The sequence below is a fragment of the Python bivittatus genome, unplaced genomic scaffold (assembly GCF_059951505.1).
Source record: "Python bivittatus isolate LINGU-HERP-01145 unplaced genomic scaffold, Pbiv_v1 ctg000340_np1212, whole genome shotgun sequence".
Classification (NCBI taxonomy): domain Eukaryota; kingdom Metazoa; phylum Chordata; class Lepidosauria; order Squamata; family Pythonidae; genus Python; species Python bivittatus.
The window spans coordinates 30,143,110-30,164,186 of NW_028277056.1; the positions used below are offsets into that span (position 1 = coordinate 30,143,110).

Sequence of the window (21,077 nt, forward strand, 5' to 3'; positions counted from 1 at the left end):
TGCTAAGACTCCACATAGCAATACAATTTCTTCTGGAATCACTGGATTTGTTCTGAGTATAAGAGATAAATCTGAGTCTTAGTATCTGTTATAATAGCTGGTTACAGCCTCCCTTTGGGAAATACTTGAGGGTGTACAAATCATTCAGAGCTACTATTGTTTCATAGCAAGAACATTAGTCTTCATTTTATAACTGGTCTGTTAACTTAATATTCACGAAGTTTGTCAAGTGAATTGGTTACAGGAATGCATCTTTGGGTCTTTCAAATGCTTCATTTTCTGTATGTTAAATATATCACAGTGATTACTGAAGCTGCAGTTTCTAACTAGTTCTTGAAAGAGGAATTTATCAAGTGTGTTATACTTTAGAAGTGGTACAACCTTCTCCAGTACAACCCTCAGTTAGTAGCACACGAGCAGTACTGTTCTACTCCTTCTGTACATGGCTAAGGTTTTTGGTTTATTAGGTTATTTAAACTTGAAATGGCCACTATCCTAGATCCTTTTAACCTGGATGCTTTTACCACAAACAAAGCTGTCAACATTCAGAATCAGAAATAGGTCATCCCCCCCCCCCATATGCTTTATGTAGCATTCTGTTCATTTTTTATTCTTATGCTTCCTTCCCAGGTGTATATTCGGTCATTCGTATCTTAAATGGGCAGTCTTCGTATATGTCCTAGCAAACAAGAATCCACATAATGATTTATTTATGTTTTTATTTATTTTATTTATTTAAAAGATTTGTATGGCCACCCATCTTAAAGAACTCTAGGATCCTCATAACAGCAGTAAAACCCAATAACTATAAAGCATAACTATAAAACCATAAAACAATAATATGGTAAAACAAAAACAGACACATTCTTCATTATACAGGTAGTCCTCAGCTTATGTCCATTCATTCAGAGACCATTCAAACTTATGATGATGCTGAATGAGGGGGTTTACGATTAGTCCTTGAAGTTCCGGATGTTGCAGTGTCCCCACAGTCATGTGATTTTGATCTGGGCACTTGGCGCCCAGTTTGCAATTGCAACATTGCAGTGAGCCAAGGTCATGTGATCGTGATTTCTGACATTCCCTGCCAGCTGCCCACAAGCAAAGTTAACGGGCAAGCTGGCAGGAAGTTGGAAGTCATGGTCATGTGAGGTACTCGATTAATGACCCACATGGTCTTCACTTAACGATGGCAACTGGGATTGCCGGAACTGCCATTACTAAGTGGCGTGGTCACATGACATCATGTTTTATGACTGCATTGCTTAGAGATGGCAATTCCCGTCCCAATTGCTGTCATAAACTGAGGACTAGCTGTAATTACATTAGGGTAGAGGCAGAGGACTTTTTATAACCGCATTCTAGAATAAATTTTTATAGCCCCATTCCAATTTTGAAGGGGCCAGAGTTAAAGTGGAAAGCACCCCCCCCCAGATAAATAAATAAGCATGTCCACTCAGAAATAAGCAAGGCATAGTTGTGCATGTCTGTTCAGAAGCAAGCAAAAGCAACAGGTAAAAAAAGCTGCTTTCCCGCATGTCTTTTTATAAGTAGATTTCACATGATTCAGTCCAACTTATTCTCAGGTAAGCATGTATACAACTGCAGTCTCCTTGGATAGAACTAAAGAATAAATTTGCAATCAAACCAACCCAGGAGCAGGCTCTCTTTCTACCCAAACTTTTTTTTTTTTCTGGCCAATACAATACAAAGCCATATATGGAAGCCCCTTTTCCTCCATAAAATTACTGACTACAGTGCTATTTACACAGTGCAATCCAAATCCTATATGTGCCGATTCAGATATGAGACCAACTGAGTTCCGTTTGGTTTCCTTCCAGGTAATAGGGTAGATGAATGCAGCCTTCTTTAAACACATTAAAACAACAGAAGTGGAAGCGGACAGGACTGTGCGCATTTGTGGTGGCACAGCAGCTTCTGAAAGAAAAACAGAAATTCCTTCACCTCCACCATCCACATTGGCTTGTAATGTATAAACAAAATACCATGAGGAAATAAACAGTTATATTTTGTGGCTTATGTTACGTGCTAAAGATAACTAGGGCCACTCATTCATCTCACTGCTCCTAGCCATTGCTCAAGAAAATAATAAACTATCAAGATCCTGGTTGCAAAGGGAATAGCCAGTCCTAAACTGCAGACAGGAGGCAATTGTCTAAGATACCTCTCTCGGTTGCCTTTGCCTTTAATTGGCTGCAAAAAGAACATATATCCAACAAAATGGATTCTGGGTGAGCCTGTCTTGGGGAAGTGATTGTGTGGATTATGAGCGATCTGAACAGCATTGTGTTGTTTTAATTGTTGCATTATTATTACTATTACTATTACTATTACTATTACTATTACTATTACTATTATTATTCTGTGATTATCTTTAAACTGGTTGTTGGCTGCCCAAAGCGGCATGGTGAGTGGGTGGCTGGAAAAAACAGCAAATGCTGCTCAGAATAATCCTGTTGACTGTTAGTATGTCCACCTGGGATTTTTCCCCCCAGGGTTTTACTGCAGAACTGCAACGGGGCATTCAGAGAAACGTTTGTCACTTGGCTGGAACTGAAACAGAAGACCAAGATTTGAATAACATGAAACTTTAAAGTCATCAAGGACAAGATCTGACCCACCCTGTGCTCTGAGGGAGGGTATACTGAGGATTTCCATCCCACATGAAGTGGGAGCCCAATGACACACCTGCTCAGTGGCTGCCTGCACACATTGAAACCCCTGGCCTACTGAACAAAGGAATGCCTTTAAGGAAGGACCTTATGACTCCACAAGGTGTTTCAATGCTGATGCTGAAAGGATTGCCTTTACATTTCGTTTTGGGGGGATTTATTGTGTTCTATTGTTCCCTCTGCCTTGAGTCCAATGAAGTAAGTGATATAACTAATAAATAAAATAAAATATACATGAACCTATGGAATAGGAGTCCCTGGAGATGATAACTGACACCTTCATACCATATGCCTGGACTACTGCAATGTGCTTTATGTGGTCTGCCTTTGAAGGTAACTCAGAAACAGTATTTGGTATTTTTCAATGATGGCCTATATTTCATGGAAGTTTCTTCCATGAGCCTAGGAAGGCATCCGCCATGATGGCATTCTGGAAACTGGTTGAAACTTTTCTGGACAGTTTTGGAGAATGATGGGTTAGCATGGTTTGTGGTTTGGTTGTTAAGTTTTTATGAGTTACACCCATTTTGTTACAAGCTTTAGTGATGTTAATTCCCAGGACTGTTTGTTGGCCATGGTAGGATATAAAACAAAACACAAAGAAATCATAAACCAGCTGAACCCATCAATTTCTTCTTGGGAAGATGCAGAGTTACCCAATTAACCCAAAATATTTTTTGTTGGATTAATCACAATTTTCAGTCTATAAAAATGTGATGTTTAGATGCCAAAACTAGTATTGCATTAAAATTCATGTGTATAAACCCTTTCTTATTTCATGCCTGCCTACACTCTTGAATATCTAATATTCTAAAAATCATTTATAAATAGTAGTTCTAGATTATTACTTTGTAAAGTATCTGTTAAATCCTCTAATGCTAGACAGTTATGAAGCTTACTGGCCTGCCAGTCCATATCTAGACTTCAATATGTTTAAACTGAAGATTCAATTACACTTTTAACAAAAGATACTAGTTTTGTAAATTCTTTAATGATAAAAATTCATCATCAAATCCTATTAACTCATCTAAGGTATCCACTCTACATTCCATCTAGGCCCTCCAACAAAAAGATTGCCTTGCTATTTTTACATTTGGATTCCTGATAATGTTAATTTAGCATGAGCTTAAGGATGAAGCTAGTATAGGTGTGCTATTGCATGACATGTTTCTCTAGTTCGTAATACATTAATGGCATAATTCCATATATTTCAAATACTAACCAGGTCCAGTATTGCTTAGCTTCTGAGCCCAAACAAGTTCAACCACGTGCTGTGCTTTGCTATAATGAGCCACAGATGAATCAACGACATTTTAACTTAGTGTTATACATCCCAGCCCATATGATGAATGAATGAATGAATGAATGAATGAATGAATGAATGAATGAATGAATGACTTTATCAAAATAATGGACCATCACATAATAAAATAAAGAATCCAAAACTACAATGACTGACAGTTACTACCAATCTGTGGGCAAAGTTGATTGACATACAAAGTAACAGAACTGTGTAACATTTAAGGAAATAAATTATCATCTAGTAAATAGCACAAATAAAATTTAGACAAGAGAGGGGTGATCAATTGAAGGTGGATATCCTTGTAGAACTGGCACTAAATAAGAACCTGGGCTATGGTGTTTGTGACACCTCCATCATAAAGACAATTAGTTTATGATTCAATGTGTAAGGCGAGTACAGAAAAATGGATTGTATGCCCAGTTTCTTTCCCTTCTATGCCAGGGTTCAGCAGGCTAGTATAACATTTTTTAAGTAAATTACTTTTGTGAGCTTATTTACAAATGGTCTTAAACTGCATTTGTCCATTTAACTTCCCTAGAGATCTCTGTGCAATATTATTGCAGATATAACAAATCCTCTAATTTGTTGCAAATTTACACACTGGGGTACACAGGGATGGAAGCTAATAGATGACTCAGATTTTAAATGTTGGTAAATTAAACAGCTTACAGCTTACACTTATGTAAGTAGCTAAGTCAGCCTCAGTTCAATCTACTTTATGTGAGGTTCCAGGGAGAACACACTTCTTTGAGTTCTTTGTATGGTAATTACATGTAATAAATAAATAAAATCAAAGGTTAACCAAGCATAATCAATAAAACAGCAAGGAACCTAGGCAGAAGGTAATATATAAACGAGAAAACCATTGGAAAATATTAACTCAGTGTTCCACATTGTGGGTGTAAGTTTAAAAGGCCCTTGGACTGTATATTTGCTAGTTGGTAAATTGGCATGAAATGCTACATGCATTACAGTCACACATGAACAAAGGAACACATAGGCATACCTTTTTTTTTTTTTTTTGGTGGAAGCCTTAATTTATCTCATTCAGTCAAGTTTGGTAGATGTTCATATATTTATTCAGCACAGATACATATGAGATGAAGGAAAACGAGGTGACAAGAAGAAAGACCAGCAGATACCTATAGTAGAATATAAAGTCACCACTTGGAACCTGTAGCTGCATTCATTTCAATAGCCCATGGATGACCCTCTGTATCAAGGGCCACATAGGCTTTGCAGGACATGTTGAAAGCTACACAGCAGAAGTGGGCAGAGGCAGGACTCATTTTGAGAAGGGAGTTCAGAAGTTTTAAGGAGTGAAATGGATGCCTAAAACTACATCTTCCTCAATGCCAAAAAGACTCAAATATTTTGACCCCACCAACTCTGGTAGCCCCAGATGGATGCAGGTAGGCTTCTTTCAGTCCCAGCCATACATTTTGCACCTTTGTTGTGTGGTAAGAAGCCTTCAGGTAATTGTTGCAGTTGAGGTTTAAAGATGGTATTTCAGCCAATTCTAGAATAGTTCCTTCCAAATTACTATTTTGTGCTATTGTCTACCAACAGGAAGAGTTTCCCTCTGATAAATTCAAGCTGCTTCTCAGAGCAGCAGTGAGAAGGTAAGACGTTATTGCTCACTGCAGTGTCCTTGCTCTGAATCTAAGAAGAAGCAAACCAGTGCTGAAGGGAATGGGCAGCACTGAGCCAGTGAGAAAAGTGGGTGTCTTCAGTGTTCCCAGTGCCATCCTAGCTTGTGGAGGGGTGGCATGTCAGAATCCTCGCAAGATTTAATAGTAGATTGTTATGATGGCTAGTTTAGAAATTGCTTTTTACATGCTGCGGTTCTGCCATTGTAAAGGGGGGGGGGAGAAGGAATGAGAAACCGTTAGAAGCAGATGGCTCCTTATCACAGGCGCTGGCATGCTCAAGGTCGTACCAGCAAGAGAATCAGGAGATCAGGAGCTAAGGGGGGTATAGGGGGGAAAAGTAAGAAAAACAACTTTTGGCGCACTTAGGCTCAGTCTTAGCAATGATTTGGAACTGTACACTTGTTCTCAATAAATGAACTTTCTTTTGAATCAATACTGGTTGCAAGGAAAGTTACTGGATTTGGGATCAGCGGGTGGTAGATCGTTACACCCAGCTATATACAGCAGCTGTAAGAACCACTAGCTATCTTAAGAGCCATAAGTTATAATCAAAGGTTACAAAAACACACAATATCCTTAAGAGAGAACCTATGAGAAATCAGAGGAAAGATCTTTGCTACTGATTTGGTTTTCAGAATTAATTGATTCACAATACAAAGTCTATTAGCTCTCAGTACTTGTTTCTATTACAAGATGAGTCGTTGTCCTTAAATTCTATATTTATTGATAATGAGAATGAAATGATAAGTTTGTCTATTATCACCTACTATTGATTTTTGATTTGGGAAAGAAACTTTGTTTCATGGCCATAGTGCCATAGGAGCAGAACAACAAAATTCATTTCCAATTAAATCCATGGTAGAGGATTTTTTCACCATTCCCAACTAAAAACATTGGCAGAGCATGGCTTTTCCAATGTATTTCTTGCTGTTCATAACCACTTCTTGTCCATTTTGTTTTAGATCATTAACCAAGTAACCAGAGCCAGTTCTTCTCTCAACATAGAATTTAGTGCAGGTACAAGTTATTGAATCACAGGATACATTTATTGGAGTTCAATAACTATTCAATAATTTTTATGTAGTTTCTTTAAACCCTCACTCTACAATGTTGGGGAAAAAAATCATTCAGTTTGCACAGAAAAAGAAAAATGTATGTACTCTTTTGAGGAGGTAATTTGCCACTGTGGAATGTCCCCAGATTTCAATCACATAACATTAGCTAAAATTTGGGCAATTTTTGCTCCAAACTTTGCCCCAAACTCTTGGGCTATAGAATGCCATTTTTGTCACACTCAATATACCATTTGGCAGAACCAATGTAAGCTGTAAACTGATTCAATTAAAAGGGATCCATAAAAGCATGTCTGAGTTTACATCCCATTTTATTTCTGAAAAGCCAAAGTAGCTGGAATTAAAATAAAAATTTCCCAATTTTTAAATTTTTTTTGTTAATTGCTTTTTTTTCTGTTGTTGTTATAACCAATGTAGTATATTAGACTATAAAAAAGAACTATTGGGTTAAAAAATGCCTCAGAATGCAATTAGAAAGCTGAATGCCTCTTAATACCATAACCTGGGTATTGTCAACTCAAATTTACTCTACTGTGGAAGAGGACATAAAAAAACACCTAAAACCTGAACAAATTCTTGTGGAACCAGAAGAAGGAGGTGATTCTTCTGGTCCAAAACAGCATAGCCTTTTCACAGGAACAGTGTTTGTTAGGTATGACTACAGGTCCCTAAAAGGGTATATGCACTATCCTAAATTTTGATTTCATTTACCATTGTCTCAGGAAGCTTATCCACAAGCAGCTTTATCCAACCTGATGCTGTCCAGGGGTGTAGAAATGACAACTTGGTTATCTTAACACACGTGAAGGACGCTAAGTTGGAGAACACTATTTGAGAGGCTTCTTCCTTTGAAGGATAGAGACAGAGGACTAGATGACTTGATTTTTTTGGTAGTTAGTTTTAATTGCAATTATAAAATGAGGACATAAAATTTCAGGAATCAGAGGTTCTCAAACTATGGGTTGCAAACAAATTTGACAAAACATCGAAGCTTCACAAAGCATGTCCAGTTCCATATTACATATATAAAATGGTAGAAACTGAATTAGACTAGATGAAAATGGAGGAATTATTTCAAGTTAATTGAACCCACAGGCTACACCTATGGATTCAACAGGTGAAAATAATGGATTTGTCAGAATCCATAGTGACATTAAAGTTACCATTAACACATTATTATAGGCTTACCTAGCACTGAGAACATTTTGCTAACCTAATAGGAGGACAACACTGAAGTAGAACAGAACTAGCACAGACAAGTTTATATACATAGGGAAATGGAATAAGATTCTAATGTATCTCACAAAAAATATATACAAGGGTTATAAAACAAATTTCTTTGTGGAGTAGCATCCGTGTTCTCACTTAGCAAAGTGCTACCACGCTATCCAGACATCCATTGTTATTTAGATGACATCACTGTCACTGGAGAAAATGATGAGGTGTATCTGCAAAATCTCAAGGCAGCATTGCAGAGATTGGAAGATTATGTCCTTTGAGCACGACAGAACAAATGTGAGATCTTTAAACCTAGCATTACGTATTGCAATTCCACTACTGATGCAAAAGAGAAGTGTGCAGAGAAAATTCAATCAGCTGTGAATGCTCTGTGGCCCCAAGACCTGTCACAGCAATGATCCTTCTTAGCTATCATTAATTATATAACATTTTTTCCCCCTAAATTTAGTCATCATACTATATTACTTGAACATTTTTATCCAAGTGGGGAGGGCCTAGCAGTGGATAGAACAGTGTGTATAAGCTCTCACAGATGTAAAGAAAATAGTATAATTAGACTGGGAGTTGGCCTGCATCTGTGAATTTGCCTTGCAATGCCTCAAGATATGGCATTGTCACAGTTATATCACACATAATTAAGAAGGTAGTGAATATTACATACATTTTTCATCACATTTACTGATAGCTGCAGAGAAAAATTATGCACAGATAGACAGGGAATTGCTGAGCTTGGTTTGGGGAGTGAAAAGTCTCAACTAGTACTTGTATGGAAAGGGTTTATCTTCATCACTGAATGTCAGCCAGTTTTCTATCTTCAGTCCACAAAAAAGGATTCTGTTTACATCAGCTGCTTGAATACATCAGCTGCTTGAGTCTTAGGCTTTCTTTTTGGAGGGCACAGATACAAAATAGAATTATACAAAATATAGCAGTGTAGTTCATTTAGGTTTTTAAAAAAATCTAAGTGGTAAACTAGATAGGCTAAATCTCCAATATAAATATCATGCCTATTTTTACTCCTCCCTTTTCCTTCAAAAAAGTGCCTGAAATTCACAATCCTCCAGTGACATTACCTTGTCATTATTATGTACCATGCAGCCCCAACAGCTTCTCCTAGTATATAAATTGCAGTCCTTGGCTGCACATAATAATCAATTTCTGATTTAAAATGATTATAAGAGCTGGGTGTTATCACCTTGCAGTTATAGGAAAATGACATAGATGGGAGACATGAAAATAGCCATGTAGGAGAAGAGGAATCACAGAATTTAATGTTTGACATCCATATTTATTTCGCTGTCTAAAGAGACATGGTATAAGGCTTTTTCTCTACTAATAAAAGGCAGAAGTTAAAAGTAACTTATCACATTCAGTTCAAACATATTAATTCATTTTCAGAGATGAATTATGAGAAAGTAACAGTTCCTCAATTTTGCAACTTTGCAGAAGCAGGCCACACACATAGCATTAGTCATCTGGTGTAACCAGAGCACCTCTTATCAGTGGATAGCTATGCAATTAATTTTTTTTTTAAACTGAGAACAAAATTATTGAATGGATAAATTCCACAGTTAAAAATGAAAAAGTAGAAGACAGTCTGAGATATGTATGAGATGGGGTTGAAGGAGGGGAGATGTATACATGAGGTAGTGTGGAGACTGATAGCTGAACCAGAGTATTAGTCATTGGTATGTAGCTGTGAAGCCAGAGGAAAGCTGAGATCACTCCATGGCTAAGGAAGTGCTGTGATCTCTTGCAATATTCTGCTTGTTTTTAATGACATAAACACCCATGATTTTTCAAAGAGGGTTTCTTCCATTGTAGTCCTATAACAATGTGTTCACCAGCTAAATCTTGCTAGGTTGAGAATGCTAAAAATGAATCAGCTGTCTAGCACATCAAATAAATAGCAGAAAGAAGGATGAATTTGAAGTATATTGTTAACATAGTCTGGCTTGACAGATTGATTTCCTACACCCACTCTACACTTCCCTTGTTTGTTCTTTCCAGTTGCTGTGACACAATTCTTTACAGCTAGGGGTCACAAGAAAATTTGAGGGGGATTTGCAAATTTTGGAGGGCTTGAACAAGCAAAGTAGTTTGCTACCAGAAATCTCTCCCAGTCTGCCTGGACAGATGCTTGGCCAGACAAGGTGGGAATGTGGTCTAGGAGAGCTCTGCATGGTCTTATAGGGATCTAGTCCTAGGCCTGCATGGTGTCTGCTCTGGGGATGCATCACTGTTAGTGTTCATGCTCTGCCTGGATGGGCTAGCAACAGGACTGAGACTTTCTGCAGCTGCTGCTGAGTGTGGACCAAGGGGTGAGAATGGCTGTCTCAAAGGTGGGGCCTGGATGTCACAGGTTGTGCAGGCTCATCCTTCCAACTGAGAGGTATGTTTTTGAATTTTATTGTTTTGTTGTTTGTCTCCAATGAAAAGGCCTTGTTTTCTGAAGATGCAGAGTTCTACCAATTGTTGTTTGATTTTTGGATTAAAAATTTATTATCGAGAGTGTACAGTTTGTTTATTTCTTCTGCAGCTTTAGTGAAATCATCATTTTTATTGGGGACAGGTTATCGCAAGGATTTGTTTGTCATGGATGCGGGGATTGCAGCACAGTGTAGTATGAGAATCACTCCTTCACAGGATCAGATATGTGGGCAAAAATATATATTTTTCTCAAGTATTGTATTAATTTTAGTGAGCTGAATCCAATGCATCTGAAGAATACGAACTTCTAAAATAATCTGTTAGTATTTATAAAATTTGCAAGTTAGATTGGTACTCCACCCTTACTGGAAGATGACATTTCCAATTTTACCCTCACATCAACACCCTCATTTCAATAGCATTACATTTATATTTTAATTAGGAGAAATCTGTTCTTAAAAATGAACATTTCCTCCTGTCTGCAGTATAAGACCTGAGGGCCTCAGAACCAGCAAACCTGTTCAGGAAAAGGAATAAAAGAAGGACAGAGTATGACAATGACTAGTTGCTGAGAGATAATGACTGCTACAGCAGGAAGACTCTTTAATGGTTTTCTCTGTAGCAGCATATCCTGGAAGGGTACTGTGACTTACTGACTGACTTTTTCACTGCTAATGATATATATCAGATAAAGATAAAAAGAAAGCAATTTTACTCAGTAGCACATGGCCTCTTCCAATCAATAGTTTAGTCGGAAATCAATTATCCCCTGAACATCCAGGAGACAGGTCAACTTAAATTTAACACACCTCCCTGAATGCTTTAAATAATAGGAGAGTGAAGCTCTAAAGAATCTCTCTCAGAATTGTAACATCTCTGATTTGAGCATTAAGAGGCAGACCAGTAGCTAATAAGTCCTCCCTAAACTGGTGTATTCCAGCTGGTCAGTGACTAGGGATGATAGGATTTATACTGTAATGCATCTGCAAAGAATATGGGTCTTTAACAGTGTTAACTCTGGACTCAGTTTGAAAGGTGACTCTGAAAATGCAAATAAAAGTGTTCAGGCACTTCTAATTATTTACATGTATCAGAAAAAAATGCAGATATCAGACTGTGCAGACAAAAACAGAGCTATTCTATTTATAGTCTGAGAAGAAGATGCAATATGGGGAACATCGCTCTTTGTAAAATAAGGGCAAGACCACCACAACTTATTGTACAAATTGTAGGGTGCCCCATGGGGGGGCCACAAGCTGCAAGTAAAAAAAGGGAGCACAAGATACACCATCAACAATGCAGGCTTGCCAACTTTGTGCATGAGCACTCGGCCACCAAAACTGTTGATGGAACCTATACCTGAGATCCAGCAGGCCTTGCATAATAATAATTATATTTAATAAATTTTGAATATTACAAAATGTTTTTGGAAGGCACTAAGTGGAATTCTTCACAAGGGTGCCTTCGATGCCAGCAAGATACAGACCTGTCCGTTGAGTAACTTGCAGAAACCACATACCATAATTGGGTGGAGTGGTAGAGCCAGGAAAAAGCCAAACTTCAATTAATAGAATTCAGTTTGAATTTAAATATAGTAATTACAGATACATTTGTTATTTCCCATGTTTTTAATCATAACATTAAATAATTTCTCCCTTGCCACTAAAATTACAATTGCATGGCAACCTTTGGAGAAGCCAGACTTTTGGGGCTGTATATTCCTGTATTTATGAAAGTAACTCTGAAATGTTGATATAATATGGAATGAAACGTGAATCAAGTTTAACTGAGGCTATATGGAGAGATGCTTTCAATGCAAAACAGAAAAGACGTGAGATAGTTGCTAGACACCACAGTGTGAGATTGTGAACTTAATTTGATACTATAGTATAGCTTCTGTGACCGATAACTCCTGAGGGAAGGGAGTTCCAGCCTTGGAAAAATTTCAGACATGTTTCTTCCAAGGAACAAAAGAGGCTCAGGTTCCAAGGGAGGTGAAGTCACGCCAAGCCCCTCCAGGCCATCACCATGCGCTTTGTTCTAAACAATTTCCTCCCATTAATTGCAGTGAGAATAGAACAGTGTTTCTCAACCTTGGCAACTTTAAGACGTGTGGACTTCAACTCCCAGAATTCCCCAGCCAGCATGCTGGCTGGGGAATTCTGGGAGTTGAAGTCCACACATCTTAAAGTTGCCAAGGTTGAGAAAAACACTGGAATAGAACATTAACAAAGGATTTGTACAGATTTCCAGTTTAAGACCAGAAATACTCTGGGAACTATAATTAGATGCACAGTTGAATCCTTCTGAATGCATGGCTTTTAAAGATCAATAAATGTCTATCAGAATGCTAGCTGACAAACTTGAACGGTAGAATATATTAAGCATTTTTCAGGGGTAACCACATTTTTTTCAGATGATGTTTAGACAATTCTTACAAGAGCTTTTCCAAACTTGGTACCCTCCAAATATAAAAGCCTCCATCAAGGTGATCTGGATTTCTGGTTACTTCATGGATTTAGCTACAGTCCATAATTTTCATGGAAGTAATACAGAAGTTTGCCACTACCTTCTTTTGTCACCTTCCCAGTATAGCATACATTCGATTCTGTTTTGCTTTGAAGCCCAAACAAGGCTGGCCATCTGCTGCCATTTGCTGAGACACCCTCCAGAGAGAATATACAACAACTTCTATGATCCCATATTTTTACTACAGATATTATTGGAGTTGAAGTTCAACACAACTAGAGGCTCCAGGCTGGAGAAGGCTATTCAGCTGTATGTGATTATCTCACTGAATAGAAAGTGCAACTTCAAAGTCTAAGCCAGATATTAGTTCCTCCTACTGCTTACTCAGTTCATTCAATTGCAGAAAGCAATTGCTCAAGTTGCTAAGTGCAGAGATTAAAGATTAGGAAGGGAAAAATGAGATTAAAGGAACTTCCCTAGAAGAATTTTTAACAAAAGAAATCTTGTTTTCACTGGCTTGCCACTGCTAACATTTAGCCTCATTGTTGGAGATGCTTAAACAACCTTCGGCAAATTTGTTCTGTGGCAGAACAGAAGCCATTAGATTACCAAATAGAACAGAAGCAAAAATTCTGAAATGACATTTGAAGAAGCATTTGGGAGAATTTCTGGCAAAGAACAACCAGAAACAGCATGGAAATAATGATCAGTAGTGTAACATAAATAGCATATCCTGATATAATTAATTACTATGTAGCTGACTGATATTTTGCAGGAAAGCTGCTTTACAGTACTTATCAATTTGTACCTATACCCTTAAAGGACACACTCATAAATAAATAATACATATTTCCATGTCCAGGAAATTTCTCTAGCACGTCTGTTGAATTTCTGTAATGCTTCCCATCATGCAAAATAGGAATGGGTGTATATCTAATTTAGCATGGCCCTGAAATGTTTCCTCCCAGATGGCTTAACAGAACCTTTTTCACTAATGTTAATACAGTAGTTATTTGTTACAATACGTCTTGTTTGCTGCTCCCTTGGCATCATTTTTACCTCCTTAGCTTTATTTATCTTCACACAGTTTAAGCCAGTCAGGCACTAATAAGCTAGTCATATCTGATTTTGTGATCATATTCCCAAAGCAGTTGAGAGTAGAGATGATGCTTCCTAGTCTCAGTCTGGAGAAGTATATAACCATTCAGATTTGTCCATATCATAGTGCCTTCAGTCAATATGAGGACATTTCCTGATTTCATTCTGAATAGCTAAACACTTTTGCTGCTCTACAGCTACTTCTGCCCCAATGAAATCCATTTTCAGATCAGTCTCAGTCTTGTCAGATATAACTTGTTCCTCTTTTATAAAATCTTTTAAATACGGTCTATCTATAGAGGCAGACACTTAAAATTAACTTCTGAGTCCATTGTTCAAAAATATCCTTCAACGTGTCCAATGTTAAAATATTTTACTCCATTCTGTATTAGTAAGTCAAATTTAAGTGTTCTTCTCCTTTAACTGTAATCTTTCATTCTTTCTGGTTCCCTCTAGTGTCCTACCTTCAAAGTCTCATCCTATCATGAAAACTAATAGCAGAAGGATACAGTTATCAATGGCTTTCCCATTTACAGTTACTTGAAAGATTTAAAATGGATAAAAAGACTTATGGTATGGAGCAAAGTAAATCAGAATTTGAAATATTATTATGTCCTCATGATGAACATGTAATTGCTAAAATGTACAAACTTTTGGTAAAATTTGAAACAGAGGAAAAACAGGATAAAGAATGTATGATAAAGTGAGCTAAAAACTTTGGTTATAATAAACAAATGGATCTGTGGGAAAATATGTGGTCAAAAGGGTTGAAATTTACATTGTGTTATGAACTCAAAGAGAATTTTTATAAAATGATGTATCATTGGTACATGACACCAGAGAAATTATCTAGAATGTATAAAGGCACTTCAAATGTATGTTGGAAATGTGAATAGCATGAAGGGACATTTATCATGCTTGGTGGATGTGAAAAAAGGAAAAGAAAATTGGATTCAAATACATACTTTGATACAGAGAATTTTAAAGATTAATATTCAACTGAAACCAGATTTTTTCCTTTTAGGATTAATGGACAAACAATTAGAAAAAGCCATGGAAGATTATTTCAATATATGATTACTGCATTGAAATTACTATATGCACAGAGATGGAAAGATTTGACACTACCCACTATGGGAGAATGGTTGGTAAAGTTGATAGATTTTGCTAAAATGGATTAATTGACTTCTTTGATTAGAGAAAAGACACTGTCTACATTTATTGGTGTCTGGAAGCCTCTTATGGACTTTTTGCACAAGGTTTTGACAATTAGACAGGATAGGTTATGGAAAGAAGGGTAATATGATGCACTGTTAGAGAGAGAGGTTAAAATATATTTGTACTTATAACTGCTGTGAACAATATCAGAAGCCACTGCTTTATATCTTCTTTTTTTCTCTTTTCTATTTTTTCTTAACTTTTTTCTTTCCACACACTCTTTGATTTTTCTTTGATTTCTTTCTTTTTTCTTCTTCTTTCTTACTTTATATTAGTTTGTGTTAGTTTTTATCTTCTTGTTTAAAATCCTTAATAAAATTATATTTTTCTTTAAAAAAATCTGTGGTCCATACTATAACTGGGTTATTTGCAGGACCTCCTTTCTCCAATAGCCTTTACCTACCCATTAGATCCAATAGAAGAGGGATGCTCCAGGTCCTGTACATGATGGAATGTCATTGGGCGGGACCCGGGAGAAGGCCTTTTCTGTTGCAGCACCTGCCCTCTGGAACATCCTCCCACCCGAGATCCAGCTATTGCTAGCATTCCGGAAAGCCTTAAAAACGTGGTAGTGTTCCCAGGCATGGAGGTTGGAAGATTAAGGGGCCTATGAGGTGAGTGTTATTGTAGTGCTTGTGGTTGTCCTTGTGGCCATTCTGTGTGCATTCTGTGCTTTGTTGTTGTTGTTGTTGTTATTATTGGCTGTTCTTGTTCTTGTTCTTGGTTTGTTTCTATGGAGTTTTAATTTTGTTAGCCGCCCAGAGTTGCTAACAAAACAAAACAAATTACATGCATATTATCAAGGACAAATTTTTGTTTGATTTTTTTCCTCTTCCCCTCCTGGTTGTACTCTGTAGTGTACCTAGGATGATGTCCAAAAGGCAAGATTTTTTTTAAAAAATCCTAACTTTAAAACTAGAATGCAAGTATGAATAAACTCCTTCTTCTCTTTCCCAAGCTTTCCCAGTAGGAGGCTACTGAAACAATGTCTTCCATTTTGAAAAGTTGCCAACTTTAAAATGAGCACTGTAGGACTTTTCAGGAAAATTGTGTGAACACTGTAGGACTTGTGGAATTACTGTTACTTCATAGGAGCTCTTCTTCCGTATTAAAATACTGATAAAGAAAGAAAGAAGTCATTTAGTTAGTTGACACAATCCCTTGTTTGTTTCTCCCTTTTTTTTCCCTTAAACAAAATTGTAAAAACAAGGGGATGCTGATTCACGTACCCAGTTGGAGCCTTTTTAAAAGTCAAAGGTCTGGGGCAGAATGTTCAGCCGAAGGGACTACTTACTTCCCACTGCATGTTATACCCATGTCATGTTTTAATCTCCACTGTATGTTTTTGTCTCCATGACCCATGGAAACTGGAGTCTGTGTGTAAATCTTACATTCTGAAATAATTCTTAGGAATATATTTTCACAGATTGGTTTTATTGCCTTGAACGAAAAGAAGTTATTCCACTAATAATTTCAAATATTAAACCATATTTTGATTCCTAATGTGCCCCCTAAAATGCCCTAGCACTAAATTGTGCATTTGCACATGTGGTATGAAAATATTGTAAATACCAGGCAAGTCAATAAAACCTATGGGACTTTCTTCTTGTGCTTTTTCATTCCCCAAATCATGCACACTTTTGTAAGTACCATGTATGAATTGATTACGGATGAGGTGGAAACAAGGTTTCCAACAAAAGAAAGTTACATCAATTCATACATGATGTTTTGTTCTCACCGTTGTCTTTTAGAGGATGTCATGACTTTTATTCAACCACAACTTTCCAAAAATTGCTGATATATATATGAAAGTTTAATCACTGAACTAGATCTAGATTTTATGGAAAGTGAAATGAGTAGATGATAGAGATAGATAGAAATAGCAACAAGCTGTAGAATCTGAGGAAATACCAGCCAAACTATTTAAAATCTTACAATATCAATTTATATTCCAATACTAAAAAAGGACATTCCTAAAAAATACTAAAACTATCAAAAAGTTGCACTTCTCTCTCATGCTAATAAAGTAATCTCATGATTTTGCAATCCAGATTTCAATAATACATGGAATGAAACTTGCTAGGTGCTCAAGCTGGATTCAGAAGAGACCTGAGACACCTGAGATCACCTTGTGAACATTAAATGGATAATGGAAAAGTAAGGGAGATGCAAAAAGACAACTTGTAAAAATGAAGGACAATTGAAAAAGAGGCCAACAGAAGACAAGGTGGTTAGATACTATCACTAAAGATACAAGCATGAGCTTATCAGAATTCAAAGGAGGAATTACTGACAGATAAAATCTGGAGAAGTGATGTCATGAAGTCGGAAGTGACTGAAGAAATGAACAACAAGCTAGCAATGGACTGTAAAACTCTGGATGACCAGTAAGTGGCAGCACTGAGATACAGAAAAATATAGCTTTTAGCTGCCATCTAGTTACCACCCAGAGTTGGGCAACCCAGATCTGGATAGCACTGGAAGGGGAAGAATTTACAGAGAAGTCTTCAACTGCCCACATACTGTAGCTATTAGGCTTGGAAATTGTATAAATACTGTAAGACCCTATAGCAGTACATAGGGATTGACAATTGGATGAGATTAATTTGCATGTTTCAGAATCTTATGAATGGAATTACTCCCTTTTTTCGCTCTTTGACAGAAAAATCCTAATCCTCTATACTGAACGTTATTCCAGAATAACTATGATTATTTAAAACCCCAAAATATATAGATGCTGAAAGAAACACTGTTTAGTTTAAGACATTATTATAATTAAGGTTCCAGTCCTCTATTTATCAGTCTGGGAGTTAATTTGAAATCAATGGAATTTATTGTTGAGGATTTTACTGTGAAGCTGTCACTTAAAAGATGCTCAGTAAGAAAGTAAAAATCCATTAAATATAATGAGACTTATTTAAGTTAAAGTAACTTTAAAACTTAAACTTTAAAAAGTAAGGTCACTTAAAAGTAACATGCACAGGGTTGTACTGTTAAATGTTCTTAAAAGAATTAAAATATTTTAAATATTAATAGCATATTGAAAATAAGCTATTATTACATGTTACATTTTAACCCGCTGTTTAAGGTGGGCAACAGGAGAAAGTTTATCATGGTCTTGAAGTCTAAACAAATCAGAACTCTGATAATTTTAGAACAATTTCGTACGAAGAATGTTCTAATATGATTGTGAGTGCTAATAAAATTAAAGTTAAAAATCTATAATAATACCAAACTATAATAATACCAAACTATTGCCCAGTCCTTATGTTATTTAACCTCAGCTAGCTTTATTACACTACACATCAGCACAGCAAGGACTTTTATTTTTTGATTAAAGATGTTTGCAGAATGAGAAGGAGAAATATTTATTCCATGGCAGGAACTGAATCACTGTAGTCTTCCATTTCAGAGTAAGGTACTGGATTGTATGAAAAGAACACATTTTGCAAGTCACAAGTAATACAGAAAAAGCACTCTGTTTACTTCATATAATTGAAGGAGTATGGATACACTTATTTCTATGATAAAGAGATCCATGTAACAGGTGGCTGATTATTGACTTTAATTCTGCCTAATGTTTTATGTAACTTGGCTTATTTTATTTTAAAGTTATGCATACATGCAAAACTCCTATATTTCATGATTTTTTTTTACTCCTTAATTTTGTCAGCCCCAGAACTAACTTAAAAGGACATTTGTCTTTCTTAAGCGTAGCTAGGTATAACACTCCCCACCTTATACTGTATTTGTGAAATAAAATAAATAGGATGATAAAATGTGTGGCAATAGGCTCATCCACCTGATATATCACTATAGATGTTGAAATCATACCTCTAAAAAGAGATGGAGGAGTAACCAATCTGACAAAAGATGAATGATAAAACTACACTATATAGCAAATCAGTGTGGTCTTTTTCCTCAAACTAGCATGCAGAGGTGGGCAACTTATGGCTCTTGGGCCACAAGTAATTCTTAGCCTCATTTCATGTGGTCCTTAATTGAATTTCAAAAGCAATTTGTGAAAGCAATCAGTTTAAGCCTCTGGCTGGAGCTGCAATTGTCATTGTGGAGAAAGATCGGTGTAGATATGTTTGAGGCAGAGCGAATGGAGGATGTCAGAAAGAGAAAATGCACCCCTCCCCCAGCCCTTTTCCTATAGGCATCCTTACTGCTTTCTTAAGGCCCACTCATTACTGATACAAGAGTACTGAATATCACTTATCTTAAGGTGAAATGGCCCTCAGCGTTAACAGTTTGCCAGCCCCAATTTAACATCAATTTAACATTAGCGGCCAATCTGGATAGCTTTTGAGGAGGTTTCAGTACATTAATATAATACAAAATAAAGCTATCAAGGTACGCTGCTCAGTTTCAGAAGGTACATGCCTCTGGATAGAGTTGCTAGGGAACATGAGTGAGAGGGTTGCATTAGACTCAGACTCCATCTAGTGTGCTGCTTATTGGCATCTGATTGATCAGAGTGGGAAGGAATGATGAGTTGATTAAGCAGAGTTCTTATGATTGGTCAATGACATCACGTATACTTCAGCTTTGGGATTTACTTTGGTTTGTTTGTTTGTTTGTTTTTACTAGAGCCTGAAACCCACCAATCAGAGCAAGAACAGATAGCCTTTTTTGTTATGGAGCTACAAGGATATTGTTGGAGGGGATGTGACCAAAAAACGTTAGACCTTTTCATCCTGAGGAGTTGAGGAAGGTTTAAGGGACAAAACTGGTTCCTTACACTTTGCAGAAGCTTAGGACACAAAGAAACCAGATTTTATAGGAGTTCCAAGTCAGAAAATTACTTCAATAGCCTGTATAAAAGTGACCACATGCAAAATGATAGTTGATCTCTGGCTGCCCAAAATCTGCAGCCAATAGAAGAGAATATATGTAGTTCAGGGTTGAACTGTGGAGTCCTTGGGGTTCTCTGAGCTTGGTTGTTTTCTTGCAGACTCCCAAGGACTTCACAAAACCTACAGCTTTCCTCCTTTTTGTTTATTTAAACTTTGGTTCTTAAAAGCTACTAAGGATGAAAAAATGGGGGGAAAGTCATGGTTGTTTATTGAACCACCCAAAAGAAATCCACAAGGCCTATAATTCTTCCATCACTGGCCAAGAAAACATAATAATACTTAATGGCACAAAAATAAAAGATGATAAATAAGTAAAAGCAGGCAGAAGAAGACGAATCCTGAGGGATTTGCATAATGTGGGCTTTGTGAGTCTCTTTAATTAGCCACTGACCACATTTTGTACCAAAAAATATCCAGCTTTTCTGAGTTTTGTATGCTATGCAAATAATGTGGAGTAATTCTCTTTGGTTGCAGACCATTCAGGTTAAATTCTAAATATATGGGAATAAGGCAATGACCTCCCCCCCACCTTGTACCTAACCACTGCACCTTCATGCCTCAGCAACTTATTTATTCTGCTGCATTATGTTGCTTTCATTCTGTTCTCAGTCCACAAGTAAGCCAGCTTTAAATTATCCAGTATTAAAGTAGCATCTTAGCTCTTATTAGACATACTATCCTTGCAAAGTCAGTGGAGAGATAGGGATAGAGATAATAGATAGATGATATTAGTGTAAGACCTGATTCTTGGACACAGAGATATTATATGGGGGTATTGAATTTTTCCAGGCAGTTGCTGGGAAAATGCAGTGATACTACTGCAACATGTGTAAACAATATGAATTTGTCATTGGAAATTGGACTGTGGAAGAACGGAAACCTTGGTCTGGCGTTTCAGGAGTGCACAGATAAGAGCTTTAGATTCACATTCTACTTCCCTCCCCTCATCATGGGCTAAGATTCCCTCTTTCTGATTGTTATTTGCATCAAACTATAATTGCTTTATTTAAATGGGACAACCATGAGTTGAGTTTGCTCAC

The 21,077-nt window shown here is 36.9% G+C and overlaps 1 long non-coding RNA gene across 1 annotated transcript in view; it reads right to left on the minus strand.

Moving 5' to 3' along the window:
• Positions 1 to 752: 752 nt before the first annotated feature.
• Positions 753 to 21,077, minus strand: part of LOC148216067 (uncharacterized) — a 114,836-nt gene continuing 94,511 nt past the window's right edge. Inside the window, exon 3 of the long non-coding RNA XR_015796122.1 lies at positions 753 to 1,938. This is a non-coding gene — a long non-coding RNA (uncharacterized LOC148216067). The remainder of the gene's footprint in view (positions 1,939 to 21,077) is intronic.